General features: G+C 46.4%; 1 long non-coding RNA gene across 1 annotated transcript in view; it reads right to left on the bottom strand.

The window, feature by feature from the left end:
* Positions 1–430: 430 nt before the first annotated feature.
* The window catches only part of LOC144686542 (uncharacterized), a 41,521-nt gene continuing 25,357 nt past the window's right edge, over positions 431–16,594 (bottom strand). The window contains exons 2-3 of the long non-coding RNA XR_013577946.1: positions 11,269–11,316; positions 431–528 (exon numbers count right to left, since the gene is read on the bottom strand). This is a non-coding gene — a long non-coding RNA (uncharacterized LOC144686542). The remainder of the gene's footprint in view (positions 529–11,268; positions 11,317–16,594) is intronic.

Here is a 16,594-nt window from a genome sequence, read left to right as displayed (position 1 = left end):
AGTGGGTTTTTTTAAAATTTAATACACCTCCAAAATTTCCTGGGGTTTTCTGAGCTGGCCAATTCCGTTTTGTATTTACACTTGGCGTGTCGAATCTCCCCATTGACCACAGTTTGGTACTGTTCAAACTTAATCCACGCTTCCCCTTTCTTCAAAGGATTGTCATCCGCCAAGAATCTTTAGCATGGTTATATAGTTTCTCCATCTTTTTGAGATAGCCTGTAAACCATGGAGTACTCCTCTTCCCAGAGTAGATTTTGTGAGGAACATGAAGATTTTTAAGATGATTTACACGTTTGGCAAACACCTTCCAGTTCTTGTCCACTGAGTTGGTCTCAGGAGAGTTGTTGGAAACTGTTTTGTGATCTCTGCAGCTTGGCTCTTAAAGTCATCAATTTTGATATCCTGCCACTGTGGCATTTTCCTTGGGGCTAACTTATCCTGAAATGGAGCCTGACAGATCTTATCAAAGCAGGATGTGTAACAGGAAGAAGATCCAATGTATTCTCAGTTCCACTGGTGTGCCTCCTAGTAGCAAAGTTGACCATCTGTGTTAACAAATGAGCATTTACTATATTTATTACTTTAAATTAATTAAATTCATTGGGTACATTCGTTGCACATTGGGGAACATCTTGATTCCAAGGATGATCGGGGGCATTAAAATCCCCACTTAATGTGATGGAGGGTGATAATGTTGTATTATAAAGTGTTGTTTAGTGAATCCTTGGGCCTATTGGGTTTCTGATAGTAAACTCCAACAAAAACATCTTCCCGTGGAGGATCAATTGGTACCATATTAACTGTCTGGCCCAGATTTGCACCATGACAGAGCAGAAGTGGCTGAAAATCATAAGCCCCGACTCTGAAGATGGCAATTCCGATTTCTGGGGTGGGAATGGGGGCGTTTCATGTATGTGCATTTTATGGAGGCAATTTGTCATTTAAATCATCAGCTGCTTCCTCTCAAATGGGATTTTGGTAGCCTTGGAGTGTGAAATCCTAAGTGTGTAGATTAGACATGGTAAGAGCAAGTCTGAACTTTGTGAATCCATTTGGATAGCCAGGAGAGGCAAGATATCCCTTACATTTGTCTGCAATGCCTGAAGTGGCAGCCAAAGGCATGGCTCACAAAAAGAGGCCAAAGAAAGCAGCCACCAAGAAACATGCCAAAGGTGAGAAGAAGCGCAAGATAAGTGGAAAGAAGTGCTACAGCATCTACATCTACAAGGTGCCGAAGCAGGTCCACTTGGACACTGGCATCTCCTCTTCCACCACAAATGTCATCAGCTTGTTCGTCAACAGCGTCTTTGAGCACATTGCCTGCGAGGCTTCCCGCCTGATCCACTATAGCAAATGATAGACCATCTCCTCCAGGGAGATCTAGACCATGTCCATCTCCTGCTGCCAGGGGAACTGGCCAAACATGCCATCTCTGAGGGGACCAAGGCGGTCACTAAATATACCAGCTGCAAATAGAGCATCTCCATAGACCATGTTAAAATTCAACCCCTTTGGGTCTGGTCCCGGGACCATTTTGGGAGAGGTAAGGTGCCCTTTGGTGGCGGTCAGGTGTCCTTTGGGAGAAATAAGGTGCCCTTTGGAATTGTTAGAAGTAGGCATAAATGTGAGTAAAAAGTGCAGAAACTCATTATTGTCAAGCTCATTGGAACTGTCAAAATCAACATGTCAAAATCAACTATCAAAACTGACAGAAGCATCTGTCAAAGTGACTTGTCAAAACTGACAGGTCCTCTTGACAGGTCCTTTTGACAAAAGGTACTATCAAACATGTCAAAAGGACCTGTTAAGAGGAGCTGTCAAGAGGACCTGTCAAAAGCACCTGTCAAAAGGAACTGTCAAGCTGTCAAGGCATTTAAAAGTTGTGCCCTTTCAATCTTTGAAAAAAAATGTCGGGTATGTTAAAGATAATCATTGCTTGCTATTTCACTCTTTTGACATAGGCCTGAGAGTTTCCATGGCTGGATTAGTGCTGTATGACTGATTTCACAACCATCATTATCACAGTAGGGTGCCTGTCAGTTCACAGTTTGATTGACAGCTACAAGTGGTTAAGTTTGAAGTGGAACTATGAATTCCAATGCTTTTTGTTATAAGGCAGTGATCTTCACTATTTTTCAAGCAAGGGTCACTTTAGCAAAAAACTGCAATATGAGAGCCACATCAACTACTATAATGGAGGCCATTGCCTGATTCACTCCTGCTTCTGATAATACAAAGGAAGAAAGGACATTAATCGAAAAGCAGAATACCTTACTCTTTCTGGGGGAATGCAGGCTTGAAGTGGGCTGACTTGGCCATGCCTCAGTGCTAGGGTGAGGGATTTACCTGCAGAGTGTGCTTCTGTCTCCGATAAGCTGGTGGTGCACTCCTGTACGCCACATTCTACTACAATGGTGACTGCCCCTTGAACATTTCCAGTAGCCAACTGCATCAAAATGCCAGGTAGCACCTCCCCAGGTGGAGGCCGCTGTCAGGATTGGCTTACTCCTGAAGGAGCGGGCCCATTTCTTGGATAGAAATGGATCTCCCACACACATACACACACACATATACTCACTCAATCTCCTCACTCCCACACAAACACGCACTCATTCTCTCACTCCCACACACACACTCATTCTCATTCTCTCTCCCACACACATGCACTCACTCTCTCACTCCCACACACACTCACTCACTCCCACACACTCACGCACTCCCACGCACACACGCTCTCTCACTCCCACACACACTCACTCTCACTCCCACACACATGCACTCACTCTCTCAGTCCCACACACACTCACTCACTCCCACACACTCATTCTCACTCCCACACACACACACTCTCATGCACACACGCTCTCTCAGTCCCACACACCCACACTCTCTCACTTCTGTCATGAAAATATAATAACTTTCATAATGTTATTGGGATTTATTGTAAAGTAGGAATAGGGGGTTCTGGATAGTCTGTTTGTGTGTCTCAGGGCAGAATTTTACCCTTGGCGTGCAGGCATGTACCCAACATGCCCGTGCATGAAATAAAGCGCATTGACGTTGGACGAGCATCCCAACATCAACGCGTGCTCACTAGGCGGGCGCGCAATGAAGACGGCAGCACGCCCGCCATTCATTAAGTGGCCAGTTAAGGCCCTTGTGAGACCAATTGTCTCTGAGTTTACGTAGCCTGTACAATTTTCAGGCTGTCGCATGGTCAAAACGGGCAGGCCACAATTTGCAAAACCTCATCCACGGGTGGGATAAGAGGGGTCAGTGGGCTTGACAAAGCGAATAGTTAGTCGTTTTGGATATCACACACACACTGTTCTGTGAACAGGACAGCTTCGTTACATTTCAGTGCTGCATTCAGAGCATTTAGAGGCTTCAGTTCAGGTCTCAGTGTTGTCTGCCAGGAGGATTCACACCGCATGGGGCCTTCCAGGTATCAGACAGCCTTCCCTTACCTTGATAATGGGGATTGTGGTCTCTGCTGGAAGTACCTCCTCTGAGGAGGAAGAGAGGGCCAGAAGGGGGAGGAGGCCTGGTGCCCCTATTCAGCTTCCAGGGGAGCAACCTGTGGGAGGAGCGGCGCAGGCACAAGGGGCGTAGGGCCAGCAGGAAGGCCAAGGCGGAAGGGGCTGCAGAAGATGCCACTATCCTGCTGCCAGGGTTTACAGGCGGTGATGCAGCTCCCTCAGTATGTCTGGGGTGCAATGCCGAAGGAGGCTCCATCTCTCCAGGAAGACAGTGACCTCCATCTGTCAGATGATCGGCCCTGAGATCAGCTCTGGCTGTGTGGGTGGACACCCCATGCCAGTGTCTCTGAAGGTCACAGTGGCCCTCAACTTCTATGCCTCCGGCTCTTTCCGGGGTCAGTGGGTAATCTTTGTGGAGTCTCCCAATCAGCTGTCCACAGTTGTGTCAAGCTGGTGACAGACGCTCTGTTCAGGCGTGTATTGACTTTCATTCATTACTGTATGGACGAGGCCAGCCAGGCAGAGCGAGCCAGAGGCTTTGCAGCAATTGCGAGGTTCCCCCGTATCCAGGGTGCCATCGACTGCAAATATGTGGCCATACAGGCGCCAGCGGGTGAGCCGGGAGACTCCGTCAACAGGAAGGGAGTCCACTTCATGAACGTGCAGATAGTGTGTGAACACAGGATGCAGATTCTGCAGGTCTGTGCAAGGTACCCTGGCAGCTCCCATGACACTTACATTCTGAGACACTCCCAGGTGCCGAGGCTCTTCAGTGCTCTAGCCCAGCTGGATGGATGGCTGTTGGGTGACAAGGGCTATCCGCTCAAAAGGTGGCTCATGATGCCTCTCTGCCACCCAAGAACAGAATCTGAGCAGCGCTACAATAGGAGCCACATCTCCACAAGGGCTGTGATAGAGAGAACCATTGGTCTTCTCAAGATGCGCTTCCATGCCTGGACCGTTCATGGGGTGCACTCCAATACCCCCCCAGATCGTGTCTCACTGATAGTGGTTGTATGCTGTGCTCTCCACAATCTGGCGCTGGAAAGGGGAACACAGTGGAGGATGAAGATCTTGATGCAGCTGCACAGGCAACAGGCGATAAGTCCACAAGTGAGTCCAAGGACAAGCACGCTCAGGAGGCTGAGGGCATTGGTGCAGACCTGGGTAACCTCCAGGGAGGCAGGGACAGCTGGGAAGTTTTGATTTAATGATCCTTAAGCTAGCCTATGAAATAAGAACCACCACCACATGGCAGGGATGTAGGCTCCATACTTGATCCCTTATAGGACCAGCTCCTTGGTCAACAACATACACTATGTGCCAGTGCAATAAAGTTTAAGGAGTCATACGTCCATCATAACATCATGGCTTACCTTGCACCTACAGGGCAATTGAAGCATCCAGAGGCCAGTTGCAAAAAATACATCTCATTTACTGCTGAGTGACAAACATTGCAGAAATTTACATTGACCGGTGTTTTACATCACACCATTAAAAAAACAGCAGAAAAATGAGGGAAAAAATATTGCCTGTGATCAGGCCGTATTATGTTTAAGGTGCTTTAAGTTTTCGCTTGTGAGTGCTACACCCAGGTGCTCCCCCTTCGCTGGCACTGGCATTGGAGATAGCCTGCTCACTCTGCTGTCTTGTTGGCCTTGATGACCTTAGCAGGCATCCTCTGGCGCGTGGAGCCTGTGCTGGACCCACCTGGGGGGAGTGGCCAGTGCCACGGCTGGCATCTCTCTCATTGCCGCAGCCTCATCAGGTGCCATGGTCACTGACAGAGGGGCGGAGGAGCTGCTGCCGTCATCCAGAGTGTACTGAGCGGAGCCTGCAGAGGTGGCAAGCAGTTCGTGCGCCAATGTCAGGTCACTCTGGTCCTCCCTGCTCACCACTGATGGACAGGTGACTAGCTGGGATACTGGGTGCCCAATCTATCTCCCACACTGACACTGACCAGCTGAGGTAATTGCCAGTGTGAGGGCTTGTAGGCCCGAGTGCATCCCCAGGGACCCCTGATTGAGTCCCTGAAGGAGTCTCTCCATGAGAGTCACCATTCTCTCCATGGAGGAGGCATTGTGCTCGGCCATGAAGGTCAACGCAGTGCTTATGCTCCACATGGACTCCTCCACATCGGACACCATGGCGCGCATTCCCTCATGTATCTCCACCAGGTCCTCCTGCACAACCCGCTGGACATCCAGCAGCTGCTGCCTCTTGGACGACTCCAGAGGCCCATCATCAACCATCGACTGAGCATTGTCCTGGTCCCCGGCAGTCCTCCAACTACCAGAACCCTGGGCACTCTCTGCCTCTGCCTGCACCTCAGGCGAGTGTGAAGTGTCTCACCAATGTGTACTGAGATGCTAGACGTTGATCTTATGCCCACCGAGGTGCTGGTATCTGCCCTGATGCCTGCTTGACAGAGAGGGTGTGACGCTGGTGTGTGCTCAGCATGCTGGTCCTCAGGGGTCAGGGGTGGGTCTTCAGGCTCCTCACAACGAATGGCTGCTGGTGATCATAAAAGAGAGAAGAATGTCATGTCATTAATTTAAGTCATTAGACTGTCAGTGTGCATGCCTGGCACCCTGATGAGACAGAGATGTGCATCATGATTCCCTCGGCTTTCCATTATCAATGGGGACTCCAGGTTTGAGGCTCACATCAATATACAGACTACACTGGAATGGTTCCAAAAAGTCACATTCTCACCTCAGTGCACTGTGCTCTTACCTCCCTCTGGCACCCCAACCTCACCGTGGCCGCTTGACCAAGGTGCATGCTGCCTCTCCAGCTCCAGGGCCTCCTGCTCATATCTACTGAGGATGAGGAGGTGTGGGGTTTCCCTGCCAGTCCACGACCTCTCAGCAGTGTTATGGGATATTTTCTCCTGGAAGGATAGAGGAGCATTGATTAGTGTACCCTCTAGCTGCAGCGCCATTGCAGCCTGACCAATCCCACTTGAGGGACACCTTGCAGGGCTCAGCCCATTCTTGACCCTGGAGCCGCAAGGCACTCAGTCCAAGCAGCCAGGGCTCACGCTTTTTGCCAGATCCTGCCTCATTGACATTTGCCGCTCACACTGAAACACCTTTGAGGTCCACGGGGGGGGATTGGCAGCTCTTACCTGTTCTGCAAAGTGACCCATGCCAACACGGTACTCACCCTTTCCAATCGCAGGAGATTGTTAAAACGCTTCCAGCATTTGACCCGTGTGCACCTCACCACGCCGTGACTGCTGACCCTGGATGTCACCTCCTCCCTGGCCTTTTTGGTGAGGTGGGGGAGCCTCCTCCTCCCGTCCCTGGGGACAAGTGTTTCTCTCCTGGCTGTCACTTCCTCCAGGAGGGCAGTGAGGCACTCACCTGAGAAACGAAGGGCCGACTGTCCTGCCGACCTGTCCTCCCGTCTGCTGTATCCACCCGCTATGGTATCCATGCACAGGACTTCCACGTCCTTCGATGGCAGCCTTCCAGGGGCTGCCAAGGCCGCAGTTGAATCGTCCACCGTGTCGCCATTGGACCCAGTGGACATTAAGCCCCCACCCCAGCCTGCCCCTTCACGCTCATTCAAAGGCCGCATCTCATGCTGGGCAGGCCTTAATTGACCCACTCGCATAAAATCGCAGTGCACTGCCAATGGTGGGTGGCAGTCAGCTTCCCAACTGCCTCCACCGAGCACCCCTTGCCAAGGGTAAAATTATGCCCTGTGTGTGTGTGGGTGTGTGTGTTTGTGGGTGGAGGGGGGGGACTTAATTGAATTAAAGACAGCTGGTCTGAAGGCATTGATGTATCAGAAGATAAGCTAGGTGTGAAATGCTAAATAAGTAAACTTAGCTGAAGTTTTAGAATGTGAGGTGTAAAATGAAAATTTGCATTTTTAGAAAAACCAGAGTAGTTTGAATTTCAAAAGAGGTGAAATGTTACACTTAGCTGAAAGAAGCCAAACAGTGTATTTATTTATTAATTTTACTGATGAAATTGGTACTATGAAAGAATTTTATTATTAGGAAGGTAAAGCCCAAAGACATATTGGAACAATGGAGATGAGGTTATGTGTAAGGAGAAGGCATTCTAAGATCCAATAAGTGTGAAAAGCCTTCAGCCTCCTTGTACCAAGCTGCTGCCTATAGGATCCTAAACTAAGAGAATTCACTGTGAATATCCCTGTCCAGGGTATCGTGTGCTTTGCCTGGGTCCGTTTAAATCTATTTTGTTTTTACTGTTGCCTTAATGGGGGTGTAACTGGGAGTCAGATTAATTAGGGGAGCTAGGAGTTATCATAGTAGTAATTTGTAGACCTATGTATTTGCTTGAAATTATTTCTTTTATTAATAAATTTTAATTTAGTTTTGGAAAAAACGTCTAAGACTTAGTGGACTTATTACTACTGAATTCAAGGCACGCATCTTGAAATCAAAATACAATTTGCAAAACAGTTGTGGCAGTTGTTTCAAGTTTTCCTCAGGGATTTGAACAGCTGAGCATTTACCATCCGCTGTGCCATAACACTCCCATACACAAACTCAGCGGTCAGTTCCCGCCCCTATGACCTGGAGCTCCGCAGCAGCTCACTGTTGGACCTTGCAGTCAGCCTCTCCTTCCCAGGGCCCCGGACCTCACAGCCAGCCTCTCCTTTCTGAGGCCCTGGACCTTGCAGCCAGCCTCTTCTTCCTAGGGCCCTGGAACTTGCAGCAGTCTCTCATTCCCGAGGCTCTGGAACTTGCAGCCTGCCTCTCCTCCCCTGCACCCCGGCACTCCGCTCCGCCGCACTCTGCTCGCCAGGCCCTGGTTGGAGGTGCCAGAGCTCTGCTCCGGCAGCACTACACCATCAGTCGGGAAGCTGCACTTAACGTCGATGGGAACTGCCACTGGCTCGCGGGCCTTGCAATGAAGAATGTTATAAGGGATTGAGCGCTTGAATTAAAAGTTTGTTGTTATAAGGTTTTATTTAGTTGAGGAATGTAAATGTAGTAAATGATTTTTATGAATTAATGTTTTTTTTAATATAGTGATGTTATACTCATATATAACATGAGTTATATGACACAAGGCTGGATTTTACGGCCCTGTGTCCAGTATATTTTCCATGGGGAGGCACATAAAATATGATGGGTGGGTAGCCCACTACCTTCCCGCCCACCCCGAAGCTATCCTAACATGGTCAGTGGGCGGGCGCCAAAATCGGCAGCCTTCCTACCATTTTCACAGAGATAATTAATGGGCGATTGAGCTTGTTCACAAGCCAATTGATCCATATATTACGCTGCCCATGCCATAAAATGGTTGGTGTGGTCAGGCTGGTGGGAGTGGATGGGCTGTTTGTTTAACCCTACTGGTTAAAAGGTGGGAAGGAAGAGGGGCTACATCCTTTGGTGGGTGCCCTCACGGTGACCAACCATCTCAGATTTTACAGGACCATCCTTTAATATGCATATGCATATGTCCTGCATCATGGGACCTTTGCTGCCCTGGGATCTTTGATTTTTGTGCATGCGCAATATGCACCTACAGTCTTGTTCTCACCAGCAGTCTCCACCCCACTCCCATGCTGAAGTGTTAAACTGTCCCTTGTCTTTTCCCCAAGAGTTGGCCACCCTGGATGCCTTGTGCACATTGGGGGCACCCTCCCAACATGTTACCTCCCTCTTTGTTCCTTCCCACCTGGCCTCCAACACCGCACCCCTCCCCCACATCGCCCTCATCCCAATCACTAAGTTGCCTTATTCTTTCTTGCCCCAAAAGCCTAGGACCTACCATATTCTGGATGCCATCGCTCTCCCTTGTGGGCCTGCTTGCAGTCCCAGCAGCACACATTACTAAGCTCTAAGCTCTGGCACTGTTGGGACTGCTAGAGCTGATTGGCCAGCTGCTCTCGAGGGCAGGACTTCCTCCCACTGAGGGGTGGAAGTCCGACCCTCATCTGCTTAAGGCCGCAGGCAACATGTTACTGCTGTGAGGCAGGCTTGTTGACTATCGGTCAGTGTGGCACCGACTTCCCTTTCGGGGGTGGGGGGTTGGGGCGGGGGGGGGGGGGGGGAGGTGGGGTGGGGTGGAAAGCGATACACCCCCACCCATGTAAAATTCAGCTCATGGTTAAATTATACCTCCACTTCAACTGTGCTTAGTAAAATCCTGTACCATTTGTCTCAACATTGGAAGATAAAATCAATACGTTTGATTATATATTGCAGGTGGCAATGATACAGAGGAAAGTTTAACAGTTGAAATGTAAATCCCTATTTAATGTACATCTGCATGTAACTACATGGCCATTTATAGGTCCATCTAGAAGATGGGAGCATTGAGCATACTTTATTTTATCTGAGTCCCAGTTTGAAGTATTATTAACAATTGTCTCAATTTTTATTTCAAGTCCACGCCATCTGCAGTCAGGCAAGCTTATCAGCAAACATTTGTATAGGCCCTCATGTCCTTCCCAGAAAAATGAAAAGCCCAAAGTTTCTACACGCCATTGTTTCTTACCTGTTATATATCAGCATACACTTGTTCCAATATCTCTGCCTTGCCAATGTTCTGCCAACCAGAACTCTGTGTTGACTTACTCTTTAGTCTCCTCTGGAAGATGTAGGAATCAAATCCCCTCCAACTGGGAAATTTATGGAATATAATTTCAAACCCACGGACATGTTTTGACCTCATGATTAGAATTATAAATTTCAAAAAGATAAGCTGTAATCAGCAGTAAAGGGCTGGACAGCAAGGGGTTAATTTGGACATTTAGTGAAAACACAGTGACTCATTAAAAGGGTTTGGACATTGGCTAATACAATCAAGAAGTCAGGTTACGCAATACAATGGCACAAAGGACATATCATCAATACAATACACTCAAGGAATTAGTCAACCTCCACAGACAATAGTACTGGAACAGGGTCTTTCAAACCCTCATTAACTTTGGAGCCAGGTGCTGTTACTGTGCCACCTCAAACAGCAGGAGAATTGTTCATACAATGAGAACTGAGAATATTCGTCTGGATACATCTTCCATGGAAAACCCCACATTGTTTCAACCAGCAGGAGTTGATGACATTTGTCTGGACTTTGTGTGGAATTAACTAAATGAACATTGGAACAACAGGAAATATGTTTTGACATGTCTGACTTGAATTATTATAAAAGAAGAGCAGATCTGAGGTTTTGGGCTGCAGTTGGAAGAAGGGTCGGGTTTGGTTACCTTGGCTTAGGCCTACAATCAACACAGGACAGAACAGCCACGTTGGGGATTGTAAGTTTCATCCAATTTGTAGTGATATTGGTCTGAGGGTTTTGTGAAGGTTTGGGTCGAAAATCCTGTACCTTGTAACTTGTTTCAGTCATATCTTGGTGATATTGGTCTGAGGGTTTTGTTTGCTTAAGGTTTCAGGACAGGATGTGGTGTTTTGCCTGTGTTTTTGTAAGTTTTAACCAAGTCGTGGTGACTTTGTATCAGGTACTGGGAATAGGTTGTTCTAAATTTTGAGTTTTGTACTGTGGGGTTGTGGGTGATTCAGGAAAGCAATTGTGAATTATCAGAAGAAACTTGTCTCGTTAGTCACTCTGTTCAAGCCATACACTTGTGAATCTGGTGTCACGAACTTGCGTGTGGGGAGGGTCTCTGAGGGAAAAGGGGAACCCCTACAAGAAGTACAATTCCAAGTCCATCCGCATGTTATGCCTGGCAATGTTACATTCAGAGATTACTACGCTACCACTTGTCACATTATACCCTATTCTCCATCTCTGGCCTCTGAATCTGAGTGTTGGATGCCCCCCTACCTCACCCCATGGCTTATAGATGCCAACAGGCTTAACAGCATTTCCATGGATACCTGCAAAGACAAAATGAAAGAAAACAATTGGCAGTTCCAGGAGTCTCTGATGAATTTAGTTTAAGTTGCCTTTACATGCTTTCAACTGTTTATTGTGCCTGATTTGCCACTGTTTAATAACACTAACCAGAATTTTATGGCCTCCCAGGGATGGCAGGGGAAGCATCTGTAAAGTTGGGTGCCATCATGTGATGACTGCTTCCTGCCTACCTGACCTTACCCACTGCAATTTTATAGCAGTGGGGGAGGTGTTGGGCTACCTGTTTGCCCATGTGCGAAATGACGCTCTTTAAGTGGCTAATTAATGGCCACTTTGGGCCTCCTCCTGCCACTGCTGGGATTTTACCTGCAGCAGGGGAAGCCAGCAGCAAGTGCTCAGATTGCTAGGTGAAAGTGATATGGTGGCCAGACTAGATTCGGGTGCCTCTTTTTTGGGCCCCCTATGTCTATCGGAGGCTCTCCACAACCTCGGTATTCCCCCGGCCCCCACCCACTTCACCATGGCCTGGCAGCCTGTCCCTGGTGAGACTTCAGAATTTCTTTTGTCTAGGCTCTGTGATTCCTCTTCTTCAGGGGGTTGCCTGTAGTCCCAGCTCTGACCATCACTTCTGGTGGCACTGCTGGGACAAGGGAGCTGCCTGCCAGTTGATTAGCTGGCAGCTCACGGAGGCAGGTTCCTCTCCAATGGGGGCAGGGCCCACTTCAAGTCAATTAAAGGCCGGATGACTGTTGAATGGTTGAGGAGCAAGCTAGCCAATTGGAGGTGGGTTCATGCCCCTAATTTTTGTGCCCGGGGTGGGAACATTGGCCCCAGCATAAAATTCATCCACCTAGATTTTTAAAAAATTCCATCTGTACAACAAACAGAGCCTTCCCATGTGCAATCTGGAGAAGGTTTATTTTCACAAACCTTTTGCACTATCACCTGATCTCCACTTGATACTCAAGAAGTATTCCAACTCTGTTAAAGCACAATTGAATTTATTTCTGATTGTGAACACTTGGTGCCCCTACCTGTTTACATATTTCCTCCATGTGTTCAGCCAACTGTTATGCCCACTGTTCTGTGGCTACTGAATGTTTTTACAAACCTGTCATGGATTTACAGGAAATGTGTTCTGGTAGCCGCATTTAATGGCCAGTCATTGCCTCAAAGTGTGGTATTTCTGTAATTGAAGGGACATTTCCACAAATAGAATTTAATCCCCATCTTTTCCTGATTCTTCAACCATTTTTTTCAATATCTTTTTGATGGTATAAATTGATCTTTCTACCTGGCCTGATGCCTGAGGGTGATATGGAATAAGAAATTTTTGGTTTACTCCAAACTGTGAATTTTTTTACATTACCTGACATACAATTGTTGCACTGTTCTCATTGTTTATTACCAATGGCACACCTCCTCGAAAGACCTTTTCAAGAAGTTTTTCCACAGTTGCTAAAGCAGTACAGTGAAAAGTAGGAATAGCATCAGTCTTCAGTAATGTGCACACTGCTCAATATAGAATTTTGGATAATCCTACGTTTCACCATTCATACAGTCCAAAAAAATGATCATTTAAAATAAGAAACAGAAATCCACTGTGGCTTGAGAGCCTAGAAGTGGTTAATCTGTATAGCATACGTTAGTCAAATTTCTGATTTCTTTCTGTCACCATGGAGATTGCAATTAGTAAATATTCATTCAAATTTAATGCTGACTCTAAAAAAAGACTGCAAGGCAGCATGATGTCTTCACCTAGCATTGCAACTTAGTAAACAGAAGTAAGAGGTTAATTACTACTTGGGAATACCTTGGGAGTCAACTGTAACACAGATTCATTTCTAACAATGTTTTTAAAACTCTGATTATTTAACAATGGTATAACATCACTATTAATTTTCATATGTCAGTGAAACATAATTCTGATGTGGAAAGCACAATGTGGAATGCATCTCATTTAAAAATAAGGGCCTGAATTTCATGCACCCCTGCTAGCAGGTTTGTAGGTGGAGGGTGAGCATAAAATTCTTCGGACGGGTCTCCCGCTGGGTTCCTGCCCACCCCGACCTCTCTGCAATTTTACGCTGGGGTGAGTGAGGCTTCAGACAGTCCGGCTGCCCTTGTCCCAATTGAGGCCCTTAAATGGCCAATTATTGACCACTTAAGGGCCGTTTCCCGCCCAGCCTCAATTTTAGGCTGACTTAAGGAGTTCCCAGGTATGGGGGAAGCCCAGAAATAGTTGGGTTCAGGCCTCGGACGGGAAGGGGGTGGGCACCTCCATCAGCAGCCCTTTTTAGCTTTGGAAGCCCTCCCTTCCACTTAAGATCCAGTAACTGCAGGACCTCCCTCCTGTCATTAAAATATACTGTTTTTTATAAGGTTATTGGGATTTATTGTAATGTAGGAATAGTGGGGTTTGGGTAGTGTGTGTCTGTGTTTGTGTGTGTGTGTGAGTGTTTGTGGGTGGGGGGGGGGACTTAACTGAATTAAAGACAGCTGATCTGAAGGCTAAATAAATAAACATGGCTGAAGTTTTAGAATGTGAGGTGTAAAAAGGAAAATTTGCATTTTGAGATAAACCAGAGTAGTCCTGAATTTCAAAGAGAGGGTGAAATGTTACACTTAGCCAGGTGATGCCAAACAGTGTGTTTATTTTTCCCAAAGCTTACTGATAAAATTGGTGCTATGAAAGATTTTTATTATTAGAAAGATAAAGCCCAAAGACATATTGAAAAAATGGGATCTACATTAAAAAGGGAGAAACATGTATAATGGAGATGGGGTTATGTGTAAGGAAAGAAGGAATTCTAAGATCTAACAAGTGTGAAAAGCCTCCAACCTCTATGTACCAAGCTGCTGACTGTAGGAACCGAAGCTAAGCGAACTCACATGAATATCCCTATCCAGGGTATCGTGTGCTTTGCTTGGGTCTGTTAAAATCTATTTTGCTTTTACTGTTGCCTTAATGGAGGTATAACTGGGAGTTAGATTAATTAGGAGAGCTAGGAGTTACAAGCAGTAATTTGTAGATCAATGTATGTGCTTAAAGCTTTTTCTTTCATTGATAAATGTTTAATTTAGTTTTATAAAACCCTCTAATTCTTGGTCGACTCATTACTACTGAATTCAAGGCATACATCTCGAAATAAAAATACAAATTCCAGAACAGTGTGGCAGTTGTTTCAAGCTTCTGTCTGGGATTTGAGCAGCTCAGCATTTACCATGTGCTGTGCCATAACACTCCACACTGGCATCTCCCCCAACACCCCAATCCTCCACCCCAGGCCTCCCTGACCCACCCCTCCCTGAGACCCTCAAAACTTACCTCTTCCTGGAATCCCGGGACTTTGGCTCTGGGGACTGCCTGCAGTCCCAGTCCTGTCCACTGCAGCTCCTGGTGCTGCAGGAACTAGAGAGCTGCCAGACAATCAGGCTGGCTGGCGGCTCTCTAAGATGGTAATTCTTCCTGAGTGAGGGGCGGAAGTCCCGCCTGCAGCCAATTAATGCTAATTGGAGTGTGAAACTGCTGCGGGGCGGACAGTGTTGGCAGGGAACACTCTTCAGTTGGCAGAAAGGGAAACCCCGCCATCCTAAAAATCCTGGTCAAGGTATTTTTCCTCTGCCCATGTCATGTGCTCACATGGATATATACCTAAAAACATTTCAGATTAAACCCCAATTTTTGTTAAATCCTTGGTTTGTAGTTGAGAAGGTGTTCAGTATTCCCTACGTTATTAATTGTTTGCTAGTTGGTACTTGTCCTCAAATTGTTTTCATAGTTTTGGCAGAAGATCCACCAAAACGTTCTTGGACTCAAGTCCTTTTGTACCATAATAAATCATAGACATTCCAAAAACATTAACAAACTTAATCCACTACATCGAAACTGACGTAACAATTGTAATTTATTTAACAATAAATAAATGAGGACAAAACAAATGAGATAAATCCACAATATCTTAAATCTAACTTTCTTAATGTTAACTCAGCTAAGACTTACTTATAAAAGGAAGAACATTCAACAAGCTGGAAATGGGGTGGAGCCAGTGAAGGGCACTCACATTGGCTTTTAAAGAGTCAGCACACTGAAAATAAATCCTGTAACTTGTAACAGTAGAAAGGGGACTCAAATCTTTCCCTTTCCCCTTCTTTATTCCATCATAGACTAATCAATTCTTCTCTCAAAGCAATTTACAATTTCTGATGTTTGCCACTTATCCCCAGTTAGCACTGTTTCAATACCTCAAGCTTGTGTCTACACTAAAGTCTGGTTTAGCCTATAAATCATCTAATGTACCTTTTCCTTGGCATGCTTTGTCAGATCTCTTAAGTCAGTTTGCATCCTTAGTACCAGACTGATGTATTGAATAGAGTTCTATTCAGGCACTGAGTGATACTTAGCCCAAATGAACTGCTAAACCTCTGGGGCTTCATTCATCTTTTGCACTATTGCTCCCAATGTTGCAGGCTGGTCAGTGACTCCTAGTTCTATTTTTTTTTTCTTCTTTTTCGTTCACAGGATGTTGGCATTGCTGAAAAGACCAGCATTTATTGCTGATCTCTAATTGCCTTTGAGAATATGGTAGTGAGCTACCTTCTTTAACCACTGCAATCCCTATTGTATAGGTACACTAACAGTGCTGTTAGGGAGGAAGTTATAGGATTTTGATCCAGTGACAATGAAGGAATAGTGATGGATTTCAAGATCAGGATGGTGTATGAGTTGGAGGGGAATTTGCAAGCAGTGGTCCCAATGCTTGCTGCCCTTGTCCTCTGGGTAGAGGTAGAGGTCAAGGATTTGGAAAGTGCTATCAAAGGAGCCTTGGCAAGTGTTGCAGTGCATCTTTCTGATGGTACACATTGCTATTATCATGTGCTGGTAGTGGAGGGAGTGAATGTTTAAGGTGGTGAATAGGGTGCCAATCAAGGAGGCTACTTTGTCTTAGATGGTATTAAGCTTCTTGAGTGTAGTTGGAGTTCCATTCATCCAGGCAAGTGGAGAGTATTCCATCACACTCCTGACTTGTGCCTTTCAGATGGTGGAGTGGCTTTGGGTAGTCAGAAGGTGAGTTACTTGATGCAGAATTCCCAGACTCTGATATGGTCTTGTCATCACAGTGTTTAGGTAATTGGCCCTGTTATGTTTCTAGGCACTGGTAACCCCCCCAGGATGTTGATGGTGGGGGATCGGCATTGGTAAAGCCATTGAATGTCAAGAGATCGTTGGATTCTCTCTTGTTGGATAACATTCAAGCTTGGGCTGATAAGTAGTAAGTAGCACTTTTACCACACAAA

Source organism: Cetorhinus maximus, chromosome 11 (assembly GCF_964194155.1).
Source record: "Cetorhinus maximus chromosome 11, sCetMax3.hap1.1, whole genome shotgun sequence".
In the NCBI taxonomy this organism is placed as follows: domain Eukaryota; kingdom Metazoa; phylum Chordata; class Chondrichthyes; order Lamniformes; family Cetorhinidae; genus Cetorhinus; species Cetorhinus maximus.
Note: the sequence above shows the minus strand (reverse complement) of the source record. Positions and strands in the feature narration are given on the sequence as shown.